The sequence below is a fragment of the Rhinolophus hipposideros genome (assembly GCF_964194185.1).
Source record: "Rhinolophus hipposideros genome assembly, chromosome: 4".
NCBI classification, from domain to species: Eukaryota; Metazoa; Chordata; class Mammalia; order Chiroptera; family Rhinolophidae; genus Rhinolophus; species Rhinolophus hipposideros.
This window is the reverse complement of record NC_138050.1, coordinates 57,894,675-57,921,131: the sequence shown is the minus strand read 5'-3', so window position 1 is coordinate 57,921,131 and position 26,457 is coordinate 57,894,675.

Below are 26,457 nucleotides of genomic sequence, written 5' to 3'. Positions count from 1 at the left end.
CACAATGGAATACTATTCGGCATTAAGGAAAGATGATATAGGAACATTTGTGACAACATGGATGGATCTTGAGAGTATAATGCTAAGCGAAATAAGTCAGACAGAAAAAGCAGCGAACCATATGATTTCACTGATACGTGGTATATAAACCAAAAACAACAAAAGAACAAGACAAACAAATGAGAAACAAGAACTCATAGACACAGACAGCAATTTAGTGGTTAGCAGAGGGTTAGGGGGGTGGGGTTAGGGAGATGAGGGTAAGGGGGATCAAATATATGGTGATGGAAGGAGAACTGACTGGGTGGTGAACACACAATGGGATTTATAGATGATGTAATACAGAATTGTACACTTGAAATTACGTAATTTCATTAACAATTGTCACCCCAATAAATAAATAAAAAGATGTTTAAATATGCCACCATTTTTGTTGTGTGAGTCTAACTCCATAAAAAGTATCATTTTCCCATAAAGAATGTAGTACGCGTGAATAGGTGGGCACAAGAAAAAAGACAACAGTGGTTTGTGCCTTAAATAACCAAGTTCAGAGTACAATAAAGTAAAGCTCAGAGTTATACACTGAAACCCATTTTGGAAACGCTTTAAAAGGAAATTAGTGAAGTGATAGCAGAACACTAAGTTCCTGGAGTTCCCTTATTTAATTAACTTGTCTTAATTTAGAATGTATGTACACACACTAAGGCAAAATGCATTCTTGAAACATAAACACATTAAGAGTTCATTGAATTTTATTCCTGACTTCCTAAACCAACAAGAAATGGAATTTTGCCTTTGATAACAGGCTTAGTAAAAATAAATAAATAAATAAATAAATAAATAAATAAATAAATAAATAAATAAAAGATGGTCATCATATCTGTATTCAAAGGCTGCCCCTTCTTCTGCTATCTTTCTTTTTTTTAATTAAAGTTTATTGGGGTGACAATTATTAGTAAAGTTACATAGATTTCAATTCTAACATTCTGTAATACATTATCTATGTCTCAATTTGTGTGTTCACCAACCAGAGGCAGTTCTCTTACCATCACCATATATTAGACCCCATTTACGCTCTTCTCGAGCTCCTACCCCCCCTTACCCTCTGGTAACTCTTAAACTATTGTCTATGTCTATGACTTTTTGTTGCTTCATTTGTTTGTTTACTTCTTGTGTTGTTTTCCGTGTTATATACCACATATTGTGAAATCATATGGTTCTCTACTTTTTCTGTCTGACTTATTTCGCTTAGCATTATAATCTCAAGATCCTTCCATGTTGTCACAAATGGTACAATTTCATCTTTTCTTACCGCCGAATAGTATTCCATTCTGAATGTATACCACAACTTCTTTATCCATTCATCTATCAAAGGACATTTTGGCTGTTTCTGTTTCTTCGCCACTATGAATAAAGCTGCAGTGAACATCAGAGCACATACATCTTTACGGATAAATGTTTTCAGATTTTTGGGGTAGATACCCAGGAGAGGGATTGCTGGGTCATATGGTAATTCTATTAATAGTTTTTTGAGGAACCTCCACACTGCCTTCCATAGCAGCTGCACCAATCTGCCTTCCCACCAACAGTGTATGAGGGTTCCAACCTCTCCAACACTTCTTACTATTTGTCTTGATGATGATAGCCATTCTAACTGATGTGAGGTGATATCTTGTGGTTTTTATTTACATTTCTCTGATGATTAGTAATGTTGACCATTTTTTCATATGTCAATTTGCCATTTGTATGTCTTCTTGGGAGAAATGTCCCTTCAGGTCCTCTACCAATTTTTCAATTGGGTTATTTGTTTTTTTGGTGTTGAGTTGTGTGTGTTCCTTGTATATTTGGATATTAACCCCTTATCGGAAGCACTGTTGGCAAAAATCTTCTCCCATTCAGTTGGTTGCCTCTTTATTTTGTCGATGGTTTCTTTTGCTGTGCAGAAGCTTTTAAGTTTCATATAGTCCCATTCATTTATTTTAGCTTTTACTTCCATTGCCTTTGGAGTCAAATTCATAAAATGCTATTTGAACCCAAGGTCCATAATTTTAGTACCTATGTTTTCTTCTATGCAGTTTATTGTGTCAGGTCTTATGCTTAAGTCTTTGATCCATTTTGAATTAATTTTGGTACGTGGTGAAAAAAAAGCAGTCCAGTTTCATTCTTTCACAGGTGGCTATCCAATTCTGCCAGCACCATTTATTCAAGAGGCTGTCTTTCCTCCATTGTATGTTATTTGCTTCTTTGTCAACAATTATCTGTCCATATTTGTGTGGGTTTATTTCTGGGTTTTCAATTCTTTTCCATTGGTCTGTGTGTCTGTTTTTCTGCCAATAGCATGCTGTTTTGATTACTGTAGCCCTGTAGTACAAGCTAAAGTGAGGGAGTATAACCTCCAGCATTGTTCTTTTTTTTTAAGATTGCTTTGGCTATTCGGGGACTTTTGTAGTTCCATAAAAATCTGATGATTTTTTTTTCTATTTCTTTAAAAAATGCCATTGGGATTTTGATGGGGATTGCATTAAATCTGTATATTGCTTTGGGTAATACGGCCATTTTAACTATGTTGATTCTTCCAATCCATGAGCACGGAATTTCTTTCCATTTCTTTGTGGCTTCTTCAATTTCTTTTAAAAATGTTTTATAATTTTCAGCATATAGGTCTTTCACATCCTTGGTTAAGTTTGTTCCTAGGTATTTTATTCCTTTTGTTGCAATTGTAAAAGGAATTGTTTTTTATTATTTATTTTTCTTAGATTTCATTGTTAATATATAGGACTGCAATGGACTTTTGTAAGATGATTTTGTAGCCAGCAACTTTACTATGTTTATTGATTGTTTCTAATAGCTTTTTGGTGGAGTCTTTAGGGTTTTCTATATACAGAATCATGTCATCAGCAAAGAATGACAGTTTAACTTCTTCATTCCCAATTTGGATGCTTTTTATTTCTTTCTCTTGCCTGATGGCTCTGGTGAGGACTTCCAACATTATGTTGAAAAGCAGAGGTGATAGGAGACAGTCCTGTCATGTTCCTGAACATAGAGCAAAAGGCATCAGTTTTTCACTGTTAATTATGGTACTATCTGAGTGTTTATTACATATAGCTTTTAATATATTAAGATATTTTCCTTCTATACCTATTTTATTAAGTTTTTAATCATAAATGGATGTTTTATCTTGTCAAAGGATTTTTCTGCATCAATTAATGTAATCATGATTTTTGTCCTTTTATATTGTTTTTTGTGATGTATCACATTAATGGATTTGCGTATGTTTAATCATCCTTGTGCCCAAGGGATGAACCTCATTTGGTCGTGTTGAATAATCTTTATAATGATTTATAATCTTTATAATGCATTGTTGCATTCGATTTGCTAGAATTTTGTTTTAGGATTTTTGCATCTGTATTCATCAGAGATAATGGTCTGTAGTTTTCTTTGTACTACCATTACCAGGTTTTGGTTAAGGTAATGTTGGCCTCATAAAATGAGTTAGAGAGTACTGTCTCTTCTTCAATTTTTTGGAAGACTTTGAGTAGGACAGGTATTAGTTTCTCTTTGAAGGTTTGGTAGAATTCACTGGTGAAGCCATCTGGTCCTGGACTTTTGCTTTTAGAATGTTTCAGATGACTGATTCAATTTTCTTACTGGTGATTGGTCTATTTAGATTTTCTAATTCTTCGTGATTCAGCCTAGGAAGGTTATATGTATGTTTCTAAGAACTTGTCCATTTCTTCTAGGTTATTGAATTTGGTGGCATATTGTCCTTTATAGTATTCTTGGATGATCCTTTGTATTTCTGTGGTATCCGTGATAACTTCCCCTCTTTCATTTCTGATTTTGTTTATTAGTGTCTTCTCTCTTTTTATCTTAGTGAGTCTAGCCAATGGTTTGTCAATTTTGTTATTCTTTTCATAGAACCAGCTCTGTGTCACATTAATTTTTTTCTATTGTCTTTTTGTTCTCTATGTCATTTAGTTCTGCTCTGATTTTTATTATTTCCTTTCTTCTGCTGACCTTGGGTTTCATTTGTTCTTCTTTTTTGAGTTCTTTAAGGTGTAATGTGAGGTTATTTATCTGGGATTTTTCTTGTTTATTGAGATAGGCTTGTAATGATATAAATTTCCCCCTAAAAATTGCTTTTGCTGCATCCCCAGAATTTTGGTAGGATGTATTTTCATTCTCATTTGTTTCTATGTATGTTTTTATCTCTCCTCTTTCTTCTCCTTTGATGCAATTGTTCTTTAACAGTATGTTGTTTAATCTCCACATATTTGTGGTTTTCCCTCCTTTCCTTTTGCAGTTGATATCCAATTTCAAAGCCTTGTGATCAGAGAATATGCTTGGTATGATTTCAATCTTCTTAAATATGCCGAGGCTTGTTTTCGGTGCTAATATATGGTCTAACCTTAAGAATGTTTCATGTACACTAGAAAAAATGCATAGTCTGATGTTTTAGGATGAAGTGCTCTATATATGTCAATTATGTCCATTTCATCTAATGTGTCATTTAGGGCTGTTATTTCTTTATTTTCTGTTTGGATGATTTATCCAGAACTGTCAATGAAGTGTTTAAGTCCCCTAGTATAATTGTGTTTTGGTCAATTTCTCCCTTAATTTCTGTTAGTAGTTGCTTGGTATATTTTGGTGCTCCCTGATTGGGGGCATAAATATTGATGACTGTTATGTTTTCTTGTTGTATAGTCCCCTTTATCAGTATGAAATATCTATCTTTGTCTCTTGTTACCGTTTATATCCTAAAGTCTGTTTCATCCAATATCAGTATGGATACACCTGATTTTCTTGGATACCATTTGCTTGGAGTGTCAATTTCCATCCTTTCACTTTGAGTCTATTTTTGTCATTGCAGCAGAGATGTGTCTCTTGGAGGCAGCATATGATTGGGTTTAGTTTTTTGGCCCAATCTGCTATCCTGTGCCATTTTATTGGTGAGTTCAGTCCATTTATATTTAGGGTGATTGTTGATATGTGATGATTTCTTATCATTCCATCTTTGGTTTTCTGGTAAGTCTGTGGTTCCATTGTTTCTTTACCTTTATGTTGTTATCTGTCATTTATGTGTGGTGGTATTCTATGATTTTTCCCTCTGGTTCTTCTTTTATTACATTATGTATTTCAGTTCTGGACTTTTTTTTTTTTTTTGAATGGTTACCATTAAGTTTATGTAAAAGAAAGTTTCATATTTAGAGTATTCCATTTTCTTCAGCACGCTTACTTTCTCCATTCCCATATACCAGTTCAGGACTTTATTCTCCACCCTTTTATGTTTGGTTGTCACAAATTATCGCTATTTATGCTGGTCAAATAGCCTCCTTCAGTATTTCTTGTAGTGCAAGATGTGAGCTGGAAAATTGCCTCACCTTCTGTAAAGGTCTTTATTCCTTTTTCATATCTAAAGGAAGACTTTGCTGGACATATTATTCTTGGATCATAATTTCTTTCTTTCAATAGTTTGAATATTTGATTCTACTCCCTCCTGGTTTGTAGAATTTCTGCTGAAAAATCTGATGATAATCTAATAGACTTTTCCTTTGTAGGTTACTGCCTTCTTTTCCCTGGCTACCTTGAAGATCCTTTCTTTGTCATTGATTTTTGACAGCTTCAATACAATGTGTCTTGGAAAAGGCCTGCTGAGGTTGAGGTAATTGGGTGTTCTATTTGCTTCTTTGATTCGAGGATCCAGTTCTTTCCACAAGTTTGGGAAGTTCTCATCGAGTATTTGTTTGAATATACACTCTGTTCCCTTCTCCCTTTCTTCTCCTTCTTTTATGCCCGTTATTCTTATATTGCTCTTTCTGATGGAGTCAGAGTTCTTGTAGAGTTCTGTCATTTATTTTAAGTCTCAAATCTCTTTCTCCTTCCATCCATGTCATTTCAAGATTTCTATCTTTAATGTCACTGATTCTTTCCTCCACCTGGTCAACTCTGCTAGTAAGCTGGTTATTTTATTGTTCATTTCTTTTATTGAGTTCTGAATCTCCAGAAATTATATTTGGTTATTTTTTTCAAATTTCAATTTCTTTGGTAAAATGTTCATTTTGTTCTTTGTGTTTCTGAGTTCATGAAACTTCCTGTCAGTGTTTTTTTGCATCTTGTTGAGTTTTTTAAGAACTGCAATCTTGAACTCTGTCATTTTAGTCACATGTTTCCATGTCTTTAAGTTAATTTTCTGGAGACTTTTCATTTTCTTCCTGAGCTATCTTGTTACCTTGGTTATCCATGGCAATTAATGATTTGTTATTTCTCTTCCTGGACATATACAGGAGTGGCTTCTGCAACAGGTTGATAGGTAGAGTTCTTTCTTTTGTTTTTCAGTAGGTGTTGGTAGACTGTTTTATTTTCTCTCTGACTGCAGCCTTTTGTTCTCTCTCACATTATAGTGTTATATTTTCTCTGCACTATTCCAGCTTCTCACAAAATTCCCTGGAAGGTGGGTTTCTCCTCTGTGAACAGTTCGCCTGGGTCATTGGGCACCACCTCTGTGGGGAAGTGTGGCGAACTTCTGAACTTCCAAAGCTCTTCCTCTACCAGATTCAGATTCTGTGTGTTTTAGCAGCTCTGTTTACTTCTGAAGGAATCTGTCCAGATAGGTGGGGAGGGGCGGGGATTGGGTTGTGAGATGTGGCCCAAGCAATGGAGGCGACCACCAGCACAGCCAGTTCTGCTTCCACGGCTCCCTCCCCTTTGCCAGAACTAGTTGGGCTGTGAGTCTTTGTCTGTGGTCCACAGTTCTCAGAACTGCAAATATTCTGTTCTTTTGACCTGACACTGCTACTGTTCAGCTTCTACCACTAGACACCTGGGGCAGATTGAAATCTGGGAGGGTAGGGAGTGGGTGCCTAGGCTCATTTCCCAAGGCTTCCATTGTCTGCTTGGCAGTGAGGACTTTTAAACCACTGTTTTCATTGTTTTCAACCTTCTTCCCTCAGTCTTTGGTCTGAGTTCTCTGCAGTGAGGGTTGGATTCAGCCGTGTTATTTGCTGTCCCCTCAGCCCTGTGGTCCATAAGTAGAACCCTAGCAGTCCGAATTCTTCCCTCTACTGCAGCTTTTCTCCCCATCTCCACACTTCTCCCTTCCCCCCGCAACGCAATGTGCCTACCTTTAGATGATTTCAGTAGTGAGCCTCTTATTTCCCTTATCTTTCAAGACTTACACATTTAAGTATTTGAGAACAAAAGGAATATGAATATTTACATAAAAATGAAGTCATTTGAGAAAAAGTAGAGAAATGTATATCTGCTTGAATTTTCTCTTTTCTCATTTGTATTTATACTCTTGTAAGAGGTTTTATTTTTCTTTTAAAAATAATTTATTTCAAGAATGTTGTCATTCTGTTTTTGACTATTAGACAAGACTATTTTATTCTGTGACAGTCATTGTGACAAAAGCACCTTTTTTACACAAAACCATCATCGTGAAAATATCAACTACAACACATGGGAAATTATTTTTTCTTATGGGGAAATGAACATGACCAAGGAATCCAAGGATAAAATTTTATCTTTCTGCCCCACATAAACATAAGTTGAAATATAATAGAAACCGATGTTATGAAATGATTTTCCTTCTGTTTCCTCTCTACCTCTTTTCATAGTTAGATAATGTAAAGGATGAATATTTTTAAATCAACACATCTGTATTTTGGAAATGTTATTGTATGGCATTGTTGTCTGATCTTATGCAGTTTTATTACCCATGATTAGAATTACTGTTCAGAGATACCTTGATTAAAAGCAAAAACAAACAAACAAATAACAAAAAACCCTTCTTTAAATAAAACTCATAAAAGCAATAACTCCCCAGGATTGAATGTAAAGACTTCATCTCTGAGCTCTAGATTAGCACATCTCTAACTAGACACTGTTAGTCACTGTCTATAAAAGGGTAGTCCTGATTAAGAGAAAGAACGTCTCCACACCATTGGGAAAGATTCCCAAGTAGCACAGTCTTCACAGAAACTAAGGGTGTCTAGCACCTTTTCCATCTGTAATTCCTTAAAGGCAATTACATAATTAGTATGCTTGGAACAGAGCTCACCTTCCCCATTCATATTCCTTCAACATGAGAAATTCCTGAGAAAGATAAAACTTTTAGTTTCATATGCTCCATTATTCCCAACATGGATCTAGCTCAGACGTTCTCTTGCTTACTCTAGACCTCCCCTCATCTGAACAACTTGTGTCTTAATGTGGATCCATGAGGACCAATGATATTTTCTCCCATGAACTCAGATATCCACAGGGGACAAGATCACATGCTTCTTGGGTACTTCCTGCAATTATCCTCTCTCACTCTCCATTGAAGCTTTATGCGGTTAGCCTTGAAACTCAGATATTTCTATTAAAAACGTCACCAACCTTGATGTTCACATGTGTTCCCAGCATTTAAAGGAATGATTTTGAGCTTTCTTATCAGGCTTTCTTCTATGGAAGCAGCAGATGGGTCTGCAGGTCCCATCATTCTAACAGTTCTTTTGCCTTGGGTTGCTATGGACCATGGACCATCTATCTTATGCCATAGGAGCACCTCCGTTGCTATGTGGCTTGTGCGATGAATGAAGTGGCTTGATCACACTGGAATCCTGTAGAATATCTGAACACAGGGCAAAAGTGTTTTGCTAAAGCCACAATAATTGTTCCTATAGCTACATGGCATACTGAAATGGTAGTCCCATATCTGACATAGGTGTCCAGAGTGGTGAGGCAGCAATAGAATTTATTACTGGTGGCTAACTGTCTAATGTGACCAACTGAAACACTCAGATGGGCCTATGCCCCACAGGATGTGGCCTAGGTGCCCACGTTGCACTGTCTGTATTTCTGACAGGAGTCTCACAGCTGTGCCACTTGTTTGGCTTCCATTTCTTCTAGGGGAGTCAAGATTTGACCCATTCTTTTATCCAAAGTGGACTTCTGTGTCGTATCTGTGGGGGACCCAAAGGGCTATTGTGGTGCTTTGTTGAGTGGATTTTTGGTCAGCTTGTGAGTTCCATTGGTGTTCGCTTCAGAATGGTCTCTTTCCCATTTTATAAGCTGCTTCACAGTCCCTGTCCTGGACACAAAGAACCATTGATTTGCCTGTAACTGGACCACAGCTGGTTTTCAACAGCTATGACTCTGTAAATGAGTAGCAGAAAGTTGGTATTGGAATAACGTTCATAGCTATCACTACCACAAAGAGTTAGGCCCATAGAGCAGAGTGTTCTTGTCTGCTCTCATTTAAAAGGTAGCCATCCTTGAAGCAGATGGTAGCTGCAGCCCAATGGACTCCATCGCCTTTGAGTTTCACAAATCCATCCACAAGCCAAGCCATACCATCAGCTGGACCATCTTCAAATCCTGAGACCCACTTAGCTAAGGGAAAGAAGGGAGTACCTGCTACAGGTCATTCAGATCCTTCCTGCAAGGCAGCTGTTTGTTCACAAAGTCATCTGATCTCTTGGGACCCTGGTCAGCTTGATCTTGGATGTACCATTCCCATTTAATGATGGAGCTTTCCAGAATCTGCTCTACCTTATCAGGGTATGTGTGAGGACCCACATGGAGATAGGCAGCTCAGGTCTTAAGGTCATGTATGGTACATCAGTGGTAAGGTGCTTTGTTTCCAGTTGGGCCCATCAGATTTTTCTATATTTAAGATCATATCATCTGCAAATAGAGATACTTTTAATACTTTCTTTTTAATGTGGATGATTTTTGTTTATTTCCCTTCCCTAATTTCCCTGACTAGGGTTTCAGTACAATATTGCATAGAAGTGGGAGACAAGACATCCTTGTCTTGTTCCTTGTCTTAGGAGGAAAGCTTTGTTTTCACACCAGTAAGTAGTATGTTAATGGTGAGTTTTTCATAGATGTCCTGTATAAAGTTGAGGAATTCCTTTCTATTCTTAGTTCTGTCACTAGTTTCTAGTCCTAGAGTGTGTGTGTGTGTGTGTGTGTGTGTGTGTGTGTTATTTAATCATGAAAGGATGTTGAATTCTGTCAAATATTGTTTCTACATGAATTGAGATGATCATGTGTTTTTATTTTTTTTTATTCTGTTAACATTATATATTGCATGAATTAATTTTTATATGTCAAACCATCCTTGCATTCCTGGGATAAATTCCACTTGGTCATGATGTAAATCCTTTGAAAATGCTTCTGGATTTGTTTTAACAGTGTTTTGTTGAGGATTTTTGCATATATATTAATAATAGACATTCTATAGTTTCCTTTTCTGGTGACATCTTTATCTGACGTTGACCTTATGATAATACTGGGTTAAGGGAATACTTTAGAAAGTGCCTAAAAAAAAAGACCTCTCAGTCTTTGCAGAGTGACTCTGTGTCTGAGTTAGGGCATGCCTTCAACACTCAGCAATGCAGTTGAAAACTCTGCCTAAGCCTTCATCCTTCCTTATACAGAGAATCAATGTCAACCAGAGGCGAGGGCTTGGGTCTTCCCGGGTCTCTCTTGATTATATATACAGCATGGGCATGCATGTGCTTTCTTAATTCCCAGGGATGTGTTGAAGCTTTCAAAGCCCTTATTATCCAAAACATTTCATTCCACAATCTTTCCCCAAATGCAAAGTCTATTGTTTAGTCTATTGTTTGTTCCATCTGCTACCTATTGCCTCAAGCAGTAGTGGGTAAAACATTTTCCTGTATATGTTCTACATGAATGCTCACAGGTAGTAGGTTTAGTATTGGGTAAATTCTGAGTTAGATGAGATAAAGACAAACCTTTTGAGCCAAACTTCCAGATATAGCCACCAGTAGGCAATAAACAAATTATATATATATATATGATATATATATATATATATATATATATATATATATATATATATATATATATATATATGGTCAATAATATAAATACATAGAATTCTTTGCAAATGAGGTCAATTCTGCTGCCTCTTGTACCTGTAATAGAATCCAGATTGTTGTTTTCAAGGTTCCTACTAAGCTTGGAATTGGGAATTGGGACTTGGAACTAGACTAAGTTAAAATGACACATAGCTCTCTGTTTTTGCCAAGATGCAAACACTTTTCTTGAATGGATTCTCCCTGTTTGCCATAAAGATTTGAATAGTTTCCAGAGTTCTGAAAAAATTGACTTTCACATTTTACACTAGTTATTTCATTGCTTTTATAGAGAGGCAAACATTTAGAGTTCCTGAATCTGTTCTTTTGGTCACCTTGTAGGAATGTAACCATCCACTTTTGTATTAACATTCGAGCTCGTCTCAAATGGAAACACGCCAACTGACATAATTTGTGAAAACTTAAAAATATGCAATCCATATGTATATACACATTTAGATTTATTAATACTCCTCTTATCAATTTAGCGGTTTTACTCATGTTATGGATGGAGGTCATGTGCTATATTTAGTCTTTTTAATTTATTTTTTCCTAAATTAGAATCCATATAGTCCTTATAGGACTTCAAATCATAACACAATAAAACTAGGTAAACATTAAAGCTATAAAATGTGAAAAACAACATCAAAAATTCTTATATTTTCTTCCACAATAATTCAAAGAAAATCAAGCCATGTCTATATGGGATTTTGGGATTCATGCATCAAAGTGACAGAGTGGAAAGTTAGAAAATGATTCTCTATTCCCCAGAGCCTGCCTCCAGGTTGGGACCAGATGGCCTTTGTTCTCTCCGCTGTAAGCAATTGGAGTGCTTCTGACTGCAGCTGTACTATGGAGGGAAATATTCAGGGAGTAGATGTGTGAAATGAGAACCTAAATAAAGCTTCCCTCAGCAAGTTTAGACAGGCCCAGCCTCTGACCTATGAGCAAAACAAAACATAACACAAAAAACAATGGTTTCTGAATTACATAGTAATGACTTGCATACAAGCACAATTTCCACCATTAATATCACAACTAAGTGATTTATACACAATCCAATCTGTAAACGGTCTTAAAATAACTGTATTATCAAATAAAGCAAAGAACACTCATTGCTAACTCCCAAAAATGAATATGTTAAATTGCATTGTAAAATTTTTGAAGAACTAGAGTAAAATTTTATAATTCAATTTCTATTTTGTATTATTGAGTATATATTAAACAATTAAACGAGTATGTGGTATGCATGTTTTAAAATCTATAGTTTAAGTCTGTTGAATAAAATACAGGATTTCCAGTTAAATTTGAATTTCAGATAACAAATTTTTAATGTATGTTCTAAATATTGGGACATACAAACAATGTTTTATCTGAACTTCAAATTAAAATGGACATTATGCATATTGATTGGCTAAATCTGCCAATGTTACCAGAGATACAACTGTTACAAGAAATGAATACTGGCTGCTTTTATTATCGGGTATTAAGAGATGTAATTAAATAGGTAGGTGCAATACAGATAAATTAGTGCAATAGGGGCCTTGAGGAAGATATACAGCCCCTCTTTATGGTACTCAGAAAAGATTTCTGGAAATATTGATATGGTATCTGAGTCAAAAATTGAATTACAAATCACAGGAGGAAAGTAAGAGGAAGGATGATTCAATCGGAACCTCATTGAGGAATTATAATTAATTCACATTTCCAGAACATTGAACAGCAAGTAGAAATTTGAATCATAAAATCCCATATAGATAAGATAAATAAGTCTGTATAGGCCAAGGTTGAGAAGAAATTGTAAGAGTGCTTGATGTGATCACTATGGAGAAAGTTCACTTTGGTTGCATGATTCAGTAAATTTGGTGAGTCAGGATTGATCCAGGGAATCATATCAGCATCCTATTCCCATGTCTGATAATAGTTTAGACCAGAGGAATGGAAATAAAGATGGAGAAATGGAATGCATTTGTGAAAGATCCATGCAAGTTACTGACTAATGAAATACGGGGGATGAATGAAAGAAAGGGGTCAAGAAGATTGTTTAAGTTCCTGTCTTTGTCAACTGGATATAACCTGTACTGGATGTAACTGGATGTAACCTGTACTCAGTGGACATCAGAGGAAATAAAGATTTGGGTGAATTTAATTTAGGGAAGTTATAAGGAACATCAAAGACAGGAAGCTCGAGTATTGGTGTAAATTATACACACACACACACACACACACACACACACACACACACTCACAGAGGGTGCAAAAATATGTATACATATTTTAAGGGAAAAAAACTATTACAATTGTAATACTCAATATATATTGATAAGAAAAGATAAATACAATTTATGTTTCACTTCTGCAATTACACAAGGTGCTCAAAGTGGTTACTACCGGTGTAATTTTAATAGTTTGTTTTCCTTTCTTAAAATGTATATACAATTTTTGGCACCCACTGTATATATACTTATACATATACATATGTACATGTGTGCATGTACATATACTTAAACAATTATTTCATATGTATCTGTGTGTGCAAAAAGTATATATAATATAATAAAGCCAAAAGTTTGTGTGTGTGTGCATTTGGTATATATATATATGTATGTATATATACACTCTGGGGAATAGAGAATCATTTCCTAACTTTCCACTCTGTCACTTTGATTCATGGATCCTAAAATCCTATATAAGCATGTCTTGAATTTCTCTGAATTATAGTAGAGAAAAATAGAGGTTGTTTTTATTTTTTTTTCATTTTATACTTTTAATATTACCTAATTTTGTTGTGTTATGATTTGAAATCCACTCCATAGAATATGATTTAGGAAAAAATTAATAAAAAATTGTTAAATATAGCTGATGACCTCCATCCATAATATGATTAAATAACTAAATTGATAAGAGGAATACTAATAAATCTAAATGCATATATAAATATGGATTGCATCTTTCAAGCTTTCACTACACACACACACACGCACCGTGCCGTGTGAGCTGGTGCATTGTCGTGATGCAAGAGCCATGAATTGCTGGCGAAAAGTTCAGGTCGTCTAACTTTTTCACTCAGCCTTTTCAGCACTTCCCAATAGTACAGTTGGTTAATTGTCCAATTTGTGCAAATTCATAATGAATAATTCCTCTGATATCAAAAATGTTAGCAACATTGTTATAACAAGTTTGTGAACTTAATTGGCAGACCTCGTGGGTGTGTGTGTTTGATAGACGATAGACAGATAGATAGATAGATAGATAGATAGATAGATAGATAGATAGATAGATAAATAGAGGTAGATACATAGATACATAGAAAGATAGATTGATGATAGATGATAGATAGATAGATAGATAGATAGATAGATAGATAGATAGATAGATAGATAGATGGATGGATGGATGGATGGATGGATGGATGGATGGATGGATAGATAATAGATAGATAGATAGATAGATAGATAGATAGATAGATAGATAGATAGATAGATAGATAGATAGAATTCCAAAAAAGATGTGTATGAAACATCAGCCTGTTGATGATGCTTGAAGTTTTTGGAATGAACCTGCTCACCCTGGGAAGAATAGAGAGAAGAAGAAAGAGTCTACAGTAGAACCCTGAGGAATCATAAACAATCATGTTTAAGAAAATAGCAAAGGAAGAGCAGCCAACATAGGGGCCAATGAGATACCTTAAAAAATTATAGGATTGTGTGTTGATGAAATATCCCAAAGAAGAAAGATTTAATTAAGAAGAAATGATCACTAGTGTCAACATAAACATTCAGATAAAGAAAGGGAGACATAAATGACTACAAAACCAACTGAATTGTATATAGTAAAGTATACTGGTGTCCATAGTTCACTAGCATACTTCAGCTATTTGTCTTTTTGATTTAGGGAGAAAACAAAATACTTTATTTTGAAATCAATTTAATTTTATATTTAATTTAGCATTATTATTAATTTATCATCCTAATTTTCACAATTTTACCTAATTCATCCTCAGTAGGATGACATTTTCAATTAACACCAGCCTAATTTTCATACATGAGGTGTAAGTCATGGTCATAACTTCCTGGTTGAGATTTTGTGTGACAAATCTTCACAATGTTTACTGATTTATTTTTATTATTCAGGAAATTGCATTTTACTGCTATCGAAAAATAAAAGTTTATTTTACAGATAAAACATAAATTCATATTTAAGTTTAGAAAAAAATTCTATTACCTCCCTCAAATTCTACAGGCACTGTTTCTCCCTACCTGCTTCTGTAGCTGATGAGCTCCTAGGCAACATGGAGACAAATAGCTGTGGTTTCTTCTATTGATTAAGGGTTGCTTAAGCAACAGGCTGGGAGAGGCAATACTTCCAGTTTACTGCAGTTGCAGAGAGCAACAGTAAAATAAGAATCATGGAATCATTAAATGTTAGATCTTGAAGGACCCCAGGGAAATCGTATGCCTCATTTTCAGTTGAGAAAACTGTAGCTTTGAACAGTTTATTGATTTCTCCAAGTCACACCCCTAACTCCTGTACAAATCAGAACTAGATTCTCATTTTTTGGACCTCTGCTCTTTTGCTTTGCTGTATTTCATTTCTTATCCAGACGTGCCAAGATCTGAGAATTACCAGGGCTAGAAGGGCAAATTTTGGAAGATTATCTAATGACAAAAGCAATACAGTAATGGGGGAAAGATAAGATTGGGGAGAGTGGGCAAAGAAGCTCAGTGTTGTAGAATTAAGGAAACAGTAGCACCACAAACCAGAAAGACAGGAACAGTGGCTGGGAAATATGCTACATCAAGAACCAGCACCGATTCAGCTTCATGAAGGCTCAAAGTTGTATACTTACTGGGAAGAATACCAGGAAAGACATCTGTATGGAAGCCACAGTCCAGAGACACACAGAAGAAATATGAAAACTGGAAATGTGTGGCCAGTAAGAGAAAATAGCACTAATGAACTAGGAACATACTGAATAGATAGGCTCATTCTTTCATCCAGTGGCTAAAACCTAAGTATTTGTCTGGCTGTAAAGGTTCCTCTTAAGCCTCATGGAGCTGTTCTTTCTGTCTGAAGAAAATGTAGTTGGATTTGTGCAGAGGGAGAAAGATGCAGCTGTGTCTTATCTTCATGGATCATCTTCTGTGAGCATGTTTTAGACCCTGCATGAATTCTAATCAAAATTATCTAAGCTTGAAATTATTATCTCTATTTTACAGATGAGGAAATGGAGGCTTAAATATATTTCCTATTTTATCCAAGGTCACATATTTGTGAATGAAAGAGATGTGCCAAACTTTAAGTGTCTTCCATTTGGCGTGGGAAGTCAATCCTGAGAGGAGGACACTGAAACTGAGACTACTGAATGATAGAGTAAGCCCCACTGGATTATAGAGAATTTAGAGGTAGAATTTGGTCCAAATTTTGAGAAATTTTGGATGAGGATGAAACCAGAGCTTTGAATGAGTAGCAAATGCATGTGGAGAGCATAAATTCTTGAGGCCGGAACATATTACAGGGCTCAGAATCAGACCATACAGGTCAGGGAATGGTGAGGTAGTGGTGCGTTGGAGCCAGCTCATGTGTGCTTGTAAGGAGTTTCAACCAGGTTTTTAAGGCAGCCATTACTAAAAGTCATCAATAAACCTACAAGTTAATTATACCAAAACAAAGGTTAATATTTAAAAGTCATTATTTCCTAATTATTTTACTTTATTTTGCTATTATCTATGTTATTAGTGTTATCGCTGCCTGTTGTTTTTGTAGAGGAAATGATGTGCTACTTATTGAATTTTGTTTCCCAGCTCTGTGTTTTTGTATAGTATTTACACAATGCCAAGTGGCAAATGTTACAAAATGAGGCTGCATTTTTTTGTTTGTTTGTTTTACGGAATTCCTAGGCTTAAGAAATTGATGAAGAAAAAGTAAACAAGGCAGAGTAAACCTAAAAGTCTGGTATATTTGTCATTACTTTGTAAATAGCACAAAATTTTGTCAAATCATGGTTGAATGGCAATCAGAGTTTGGCTCTGGACACAAGGTACAAAAATTTGGCAAAACTGAATAAAAGCATTCTGTGGAAATCAATTGGCATTACAGAATTTACAATAAAAATATTGTATATTTTATTACTATTTGTAAATGACTTGCCATACATGTTTTACATCTATAAAGTTTATATTAATTCACACACACACACACACACAAACACACACACACATTTCTTATATTCTGGGTAACGAGGCAATAAATATTTCCAGCCCACCACAGTGTGACATGGATGAAATCGATGAGGGAAACCTTACAGGCTGGTACCAGTCAACATACAAAAATTAGAAATGGAACATAGACAGAGCAGAAAATGACAGCACTGTTAAAACACACACACACACACACACACACACACACACACACACACACACACACACACACTGGGATTATCTCTTGCAGATGAGCTGCATTGATAGCAATAGTCCTATGTATGCAGACTTTTAGTTGGAATATCACTCGACACCAAGGATACATACTTAGAAAAACGACAACAGAATACTTGAAGGTGGGAAGATTGGTAATGCTTATGGAAATTCATGCACAACTTAGGAAAAGGGGAAATGGAGAAGAAAGTAGGAAAATCCATCCCTACATTCCTGCATTTGTCTGGAGTTGGACACATTTACAGAGATAATGCCACCTACCTTGAAATTATTCAAATGCAGAACACTGGCAAATAATTTCAAGTTCTTTTCCTTATCATTTGTCAATTGTAGCCAATATAAGTCAATGGAAAGTTGATTTTCTATATATACAACACACCTCAAATAAATTATAAGTCTGTATGTTTTTTTTATTTTAAACACTGCCTGTTCTTATGAAAAATTTTTGTTTATATATAAATTTTCTCATGCCATTTTATTAAAAATTGGGCTTCCTTCTTCATTTCTCTATAGAGTGATATTGCAGAACACTGTCATTTAAAAATAATGCTATCACTATACAAACTCCAAGAACTTTTCATACTGTGCACTCCGTACTTCCTTCTCAGTAGACTTGGGAACCTTCCCTCATTAGCTCTTAAGTCACTCCATCTTCTCTGAAGAGACCTGCTTGTCTTGAAGGTTTATATTTTTCCCAAGACTTAAGAATTTTATTTAAAAAGTTAAGAGAATTATTTTTCAATCTAATTTCTTATTTAAAAATTTTTGCTACTGTAAAGAAATTGTTTTAATTCAAGATTAGTTCTCTTAAGTATACAACTTTTCTCACTTTACATGTAAAAATAAACCACTAATTTTCTTATGCAAGATTTTGGAAGGAAAAAATAAGGATCAGTTAAGAGCTTTATTTTATTTTTTTTAATAAGGCAAAGTTAACTGCAGACAGAAATTGGAAACACCGATAGCAAGTGCATTTTTTTTTCTGGTAAAAAAGCAATGGTAAAACCATCCAATCACTATTTTATTTTTTCCCCAAATAATTCGACCATATTATCACAGGGTTATGTCCTTATTTTCATGTAAGACTAGCTATAAAACAAACACCACAGATTATGAGGAGCTCACAAATTAAATATGGAGTGGTGATATATTCACTGACATTAAGATATTAAATACAACACAAAGTTGGGTTATATGACAGCAAAGCTATTAATCAAAAATATTGAATTAAGCCTCAGATTTCTGTTACGGGGCAATAATTTTCATAAATTTAACTGCTTAAAAGCACATACTGGTAAAATATTCAGTGGATTTATGACTGTTTGGGACCTTATTCTCCAACTGCACTATTATCATTTGGCACTTACTACATATGGCTTTATTTTGGGTTGAGGACTCATCTTTCCTGTAAGACTGTAAGGCTCTTTAGGTCAAGGGCTTAGTCTTAAAAGTCATTATAGCTTTTGCATATTACATACTACCTGGTACCTGGAAGAATGATATATAATTGCAAAATTAGTGTAAAACAGTCCTTTTAACAAAACAATGTGAATAGGTACATCGTAAAGTAAACTAAAATATCCCTTTCATCTTTTTTGGCCGAAATAAGTCTCTACTAGCAGTACTGACTTCAGCTGCAGGCTAAAGAGGGGCTTGAGTAATTGCATAAGGTTCAGACAAGAGTCACAATGAATTTCAGAGCAATATTCAGTTGAAAGTATCAAAAAACAAGGCACTTTTAGTGACAGTCTACTGATACTTTTTGCGATTGGTACACTATGAAGAGCTGTTCTCTTTGTTCTGGAAAGCAGAACAAGCAGGCTGATGATTTGAATTAAGTATAAGGTAGTAATATAATATCATTTGCTCCTAACTTAATCAAATGATCCCATTGTTTGAGATGAGAGGGCTCTTTCTGCATAGGCTATGTTGGCAAGTGCCTATGGCAGATTTCATAGGAGCAGGAAAATCCAACTCCTTCTTGTCTTCACTGAGCTGGAAATTACACTCGCAATATTGTTTTCCTCAGCATTAAATATTAGCCACTACCTGCCACAATCCTATAAAACTTAAATGGTCTTACGCAATATAATGTAGCTCTCATAGTCAGTCAATGCTAATATTATTTATTTGCCAGATTGTGACCTCTTCTCCCCCTTATTGGAGAAGCCTTGTCTCAGGGTATGTGGAGTGTAGATAGATCAAGAGAGAGAATTCCAAAGAAAGAGGGGAAAAAGGCAATCAAAGAATACGTGGAAAAATTTTCCAATAAGTAAAAAAAAACCCTTATCTTAAAGTAGTTATTTATTTTACTTATAGAAGTAAAATGAAATTTATGTGTTTTTTCTACTTTTATTATTCTATAGTTTGATGAAGCTCTTTCAGAATGTGTTACTATATAAGGTAAAACAATCTTTCTTGTTCTTATGTAAAAGAGAAGTTAATGAGAAATGGGTTATTAAATATTTTTATTGTTCAGCAATGATTAATATGCTGTAAATCATTATGGTGGTGATATTCATTGATGCAATCACAGAACAATAAATATTAGCAGGGCTTTGCAAAAACAACCCCAAATGTACTTTCAGAAGAAAAACACTGGCTACTAGATAATTTACTTCTCATAAAATGAAATATACCTTAAACGAGTTTAATTAAAATCAGAACTATCACTTTAATAGATACATTATTTTTTAATTCTCATTAGATCTCTATTTGACTTAGTTTATTGAATTACTTTATTTAGGATATAAATGGATATTGTAACCTATCACTTGGTAACATTTGTGTCATAGATTAGCCAAATTTCTGAAGGAATTATATATTACCAGGGTATATACTTAGTATTTTAATTATTTTTATATTTTCATAGTCCATAATAAATTCTTCCTGATTTGAGAAGTTGTCCCATAGTACATTTAAAACCACTATCCCACAAGTAATGTATTTACTGATTCATTTCTCCATTTATTCAACAAATACTTATTTCATTCTTGTTATTATTTGCTACTTGTGCTAGATACTACACGGAACTCAGTACCGAACCAGACAACAGTGTGGTGTAGGAGACAAACAATTAAAACAAACAGAAATGCAAAATGATAAGACTATGAATAGGATGAGGTGAGAGATCCTTTTTTTTTTTTTTTTTTTTTTTTTTTTTAGATAAAATTGTCTGGGAAGGTTTACTAAGGACTTAATATTTGAACTGAATGCTAAAACATAAGAAATAGCCAGGCAGAAAGAGCCAGGGAAATGGCAGGTGGAAGAACCTGTACAAATCTCCCACCCAATCACAACTGTCCTCCCACCTCCAATCTTCAGTGTGGCAACACAAGGTCTAAGTATTTATTGGCTATGGGGTGGGTGAGTCAGCGGTTCACCAAATCAATGGTGAATCCATTCCAATAGGGATTATTCTTTAAGAAATGCCTTTTGGGGAAAGAGAAAGAGTTCTTTTTGAACATTTTCATTTTGTGGTATCTGTGAAGTGTTGTAGTTTAGATATTTGTTGAATAAATAAATTGGAACTCAAGAGACCTGGTTCAACCAGAGATATGAAATTTGGCATCATCAGCATATTTGTAGCTATAAAAATTCAGGGAGAACTTGAAATCATCAAGGCAGAATTGGGGTTCAGATGTCCAAGCTGGAGGAACCAGGAGATTGCACACAGAGCATGGAGGCAGAAATAATGGGAACGGGAAGACATGTGATAGTGGATAAAACATGTATCTCACTATTAAAGGTGGCTGAGTGTTGAGGGGGTGTTAAGAACCTATGATCTCTTATTTTATTGAATGTGTTTTTATAATACAAGTCATAAAACAAATGTGGACTTAGGAAAATGATCCTGTATAATACTATGTTTTAATGTATAAGAGGGGTTACCAAAGAAATGGGTGTCTAGGATGTCATGTTCATGGTAAGGTATTACCCTCTTATCAAAGAATACTTGAATTTATTTTTCTTATTCTATTGAAATGAGAAGGATGAAGGATATTATGTGTGGAGATGGAGGGAGAGTGGCCATAGGTAAATAAGGGTATTTTCACAAGGAATTTACATTAATTTCAATTAAGTAGAGGCAGAGACATTAGTTTTTGAAGAGGGAAAAGTAGTAATGTTGTTAGATTTAGCAAAGGCAAACACAGGATACCTAGTGAAATCTGAACTTCAGATGGCACTAAGAAATGTTTTAATATAAGTGTACACTACCCAATATTGGGAAGAATGTATGTCTCTGTAGTAAATGAAGGGAACACGGAAAATGAGTAAATGTCTGTAGTAGATATTGTAAAGAGCCTAAGACCAAGCTTCCTCAAAAACCATAGTAGGAGTAATAAGTATCGTAGGTACCTGTGTCAGGCAGGTGGCAATAAACATATGAGTGGCTTTAGTTTGCCTAGCTCTGTAATTTTCTTCAGGAACATTCCACTGCATATATAGAGAAGATTCAGACAGATTCTCAGCTACTTGGATTGGTAGAATTGTGGATTTGTGAACAAAGTCTGATGGAAGGAAAGAGAAACAAGGGGATTGAGGATATTTTTAGAGTATATAAAATGATTAAGCTAGATAAGGGAGTGATTTCAGGGATATTGAAATTTCAGGTGATGAGAAGGTGCATGCTACTATATTGGTAATGTATAGCTGAGGGAAGAGAGAATTAAAGGAAATTAAGTATGAGGGGATCACAGAAATGAGAAAAACAAGTGATTGGGAATGCTACCCACATGGATTGTGAAGTCAGCGAGGCTGAAAAAAATTAAGAGAAAAAGAAAAAAAAAAAAACACCAAAAAACCCATAAACACATAAAAAAGTGAAAAAATAATAGAATTATCAGGAGGTAGATAGATGTTAACAAATCTATAGGCATGATTTTTTTTTTTTCATTAACAAGCAATCCTTTAGTTTTCGTGTGGTGGGTGATGGGGGAGGTAGTAGTTGTGCTGCTAATGATTACAAGTGCATGCTTCCAATTTCCTGATGAGCGCGTAGTCTTAAGAAGGGAGGTCAACACTTTTCTGTGAACTTAGCATTTAATTTTCTAAATTAATGGCCACAATCAACATTATTTAATATATTTTATGAAAGATTTTCTCCTGTAAAATTAAGAATCTATTATAGTGCTTCTCATTATGACATATTTCATGTTGCAAAAAGTGTTTCTTTATTTTGTATATAATTTCATATTATTATATATTAAATAAAATTGAAGTGTAATTCCATAATGTATAAAAATGTTCTTGATTGAAATTGCATTCTAGGAACTTAGGTCTAGGCCACCAACATTTACTGTGCATGAATTGTATCTCTTTATTTCTGTTTTTCTGTCACACTATTTTGTTCTTATTTTGAGCTTCATTGAGCCTGCTAGCAGGAAACTTTTCCTGGCAATTCAGGAAAATGTTGTCAGGTAATTACCTTCCAGCCTTTATCATTTAAGCTCTGCCGATCTAAGAATCTTCCCTTCCTAAGTCAACTCCTCTGATTTGCATTTATATTTCAGGTGATTAAGCAGTAATGTCTATTTTGGAAGTCAACATGGTGAAGGTTACTCTTTGACATAGAGCTGAAGGCAGATGCCTTCAATACACAAATGCCCCAAATAAACTGGGTTCTCACCCCTTCGATTTCAGATTAACGCCTAAAGGGTAGAAGGATGTAAGGACTCTTCCTGTCAATAATCACTCCTGTCCCTCCCTACAAGTTTCCCTTTTCATTATCCCCCAGTGTGGTGGGTCTTTGTCTAGTCTCCTGAAGATACTTGAGGTGAGATGAACTGGCTCTGTGCGAACATACATTCTTCCAAATTTTCCTGTCTTTCATTAGAGCCTGAACTCTTGAAGGCTACCAAGCCATTTCCTATATTGTAAAAAATAAAACAAAGGAAGAAGCACAGTGATATGCCGAAATATTGTAACTACTTAATTTTCCATATGTATATATGTCTGTGAGGTCGGACAATTAAGTTCACAAACTCATCCTAGAAAAAGTGCTACATAGCTCATGGCTGAATATCACTATAGTCACCTTTGAAGTACTCCCCTTGGGAAGCTATGCACCAATGCCAGCACCTAGTCCACCCTTCAAAGCAATGTTGGAACTCTTTCTAGAATGACCATCAGAGTTATCATTGTATTATCTTTGATGTCCTGAATGTCATCAAAATGTCTTCCTTTCAGTATTTTCTTTATCTTCAGGTAAAGAAAGAAGTCATTGGGAGCCAGATCAGGTGAGTAGGGAAGATGTTCCAATACAGTTATTTGTTTACTGGCAAAAAACTCCCTCACAGACAGTGCCATGTGAACTGGTGCATTGTCGTGATGCAAGAGTCATGAATTATTGGTGAGAAGTTCAGGTAGTCTAATTTTTTCATTCAGGCTTTTCCGCACTTCCAAATAGTAAACTTGGTTAACTGTTTGTCCATGATATCAAAAAAGGTTAGCAACATTGTTGCAACAAGTTCACAAACTTAATTTTCAGACCTCATATTACATAGATAAACACACAGGCATACTCGTGTGTGTGTGTGTGTGTGTGTGTGTGTGTAATGTCAGATGGAATTAAGGGCAATGGAGGAAAACAAAGCAGGATAAAGATGATCTGGGTGGAATTGCTAAATGATGGAAGGCCTCTCTGATAAGGTGAAGAATCAAGAGTGGCCTAAAGAAGTGAGAGGTGAGTCACATGCATATTCCAGGAAAAGTATCCAAGTAGAGAAAATAATATATAAAGATCTGAGTTTCAGTATTGGAATGAGAGAAGAGACAGAAGAACAAGAGTGTGTGTGAGAGAGAGAGAGAGAGACGGAGAGAGAAATGAGAGGGAATTTGTTGGAATGAGAGATGAGAATAGGATGAGATCTTGAGAGTTCTGTAGGTCATTGTCAAGACTTTAAGGTTTAGTGTGAATCAGATTTCAAACCAACCATCGGATGGTTTGGAGCAGAGGAGCGACATGATATGATTTATATTTTAAAAGGGTATCTGTGGCAATTAGGTAGAGAATTGGCTCTTAATGAAAGAGCAAGAATGGCAACAGGGGACCGATTAGCAGGTTTCTGCAATAATCAAATAGATAGTTGTTAATTGTGGTTTAACAGGTCATAGGTGGGGGGATGTCAAAAATAGTAAAATTATGGACATTCTTTGAAGGTGAATCTAATGCTATTTGTTCATGGTTTAGATTTAGGGTGCAAGAGAACTTGTGCTAAATAATTGACAAAAGTTATTACAATTTTTCAGATGGTGATCTTTATTATATTTTATGAATATTTACCTTGCACTCATAAAATTCATCACCTATGTAGTATTAACATAGGTATAAAGGTACACTGATTTACCCAAGTCTAAACAAAGTCATTAATGTCCACGCATAAGAATGTTGGCAGATATAATGAAGATTAGGAAGTGTTTGCAAAAGACTTTGAGATGACAAGTGCTAATAATATTATCAGTGCTTCTCTACCTTCTATGCCAACACAATCACCATGTTCCTTGGAATCACTCTCATTTTAAAGAGATTATTTCTAATGGCATGCTGTAACCACTAGCCAATATGAGTTTTCACAATGATTTAGTTTTCTTAAATTTCTAAGATTAAAGTTCTCACAACCCAGTTTAAAACAAAACAAAAACAACATACCATTTAGTTAACAGCACTTCACTCTTTTCAAATAAGACATGCAATGTTCCAGAAGAAGCCACTTTGATGATGGGTTTTAATATTTGTGTTGGCTGTGCTCTTGTGTGGGTATATTCTTGAACACAGAAGTATCACTTAAGATATATATACCCCTTATAGTATAACTATGCACATGTTCATATATTTAGATAGATATGTAGATTTTAAAACTATTTGTATACTTTTTTTTATTTCTCATCTAATTAAAAATGGAGTATTTTTGTAACTTGTATTTCTATAGCAGCATTATATAAATTGCTTTCACACGTTATCTCAATTTATTATCACAACTGCTTTAAAGATATAGGTCATTATAATTACGGTATTTGAGGAAATTGAAAGACTAAATGATTAATTGACTTACTCAAAGTTATTTAAGTAGCAAGTGTTTATATAAGATGTGAATCCAAAATTTATGATTTCAAGTTCTCCTAAAATAACCTTTTCCAATTCTTTTTAAGTGAGGAGTGTATTGGAGACAAGTCATCTTTATTAGAACTACTTCAAAATGTCAGATATCATGGCTGATGGACTGTGGAGGGCAAGTACATTTTTATATGTGAACAAGATACATGGCAGCTTTCTGGAGGAACAGAGAAATTGTTGGACCTTGTGAATAATTTGACAGATGATGGAACTGAGACTAGATAGATGCAATGAATTATAATTCAACGATAAGGCCAGGGTTCAAACCCATTTTCTCTGATTTCAAAATCTGTAGTAGTCCTATGATATCAGACTCTCTTCTAAGTTAAATTAAATCATGCAAACAACATTTAAGTAGTTCACAAAGGCTTCAAGTAAAACTCATACATACAAATTACATCCACGGATATAATAGAAGAAGAACAGAGGGACCTGGTGAAACACACCTGATCACTATGTAGACTCTCAAAAATCCTGCTGTTAAATAGTTCTAGTGAAATAATGAAGACCAGGATAAAACGGGAAGCCATCTTCTTACTTCCTTTACACTGCTGCTCATTAGAGAGCTCTGTACCCTGCTGTGCTTCAACATTTGAGAGGATTACAAAGACCCCTGTGAAAATACACAGCATAGCAATGAAAATCACTGAAAGACAGCAAAACAGAGTCTGTGATGTCAGAATAAGGAAAGTGTCACTGATAAGGATGGGGGAAGATGGAAGAGTAAATTTTAAGATTACTCTCACACATAAATGAATGTGATCCTATTTTCTCATCTTATACTTAACTTGGAGGGAAAACTTCAAAAAGGTGTGAAATACACCTTCATAAGCTTCCCATAGGTAAAATATTTCAAACACTGAGAAAACTATAAAGCTAATTTGTTTGTGGTATCATTCTGTGGTGTAAGTAACAGCAGAAAAGGAACCAAATGGGGTGGGAGAAAACATTCATTCTATTGATGTTATTTTTTAACTTGACACCAAGAGGTTGATAAGACATAAAGAATGCAATTGAGCTCTGACTTTCTCAGATA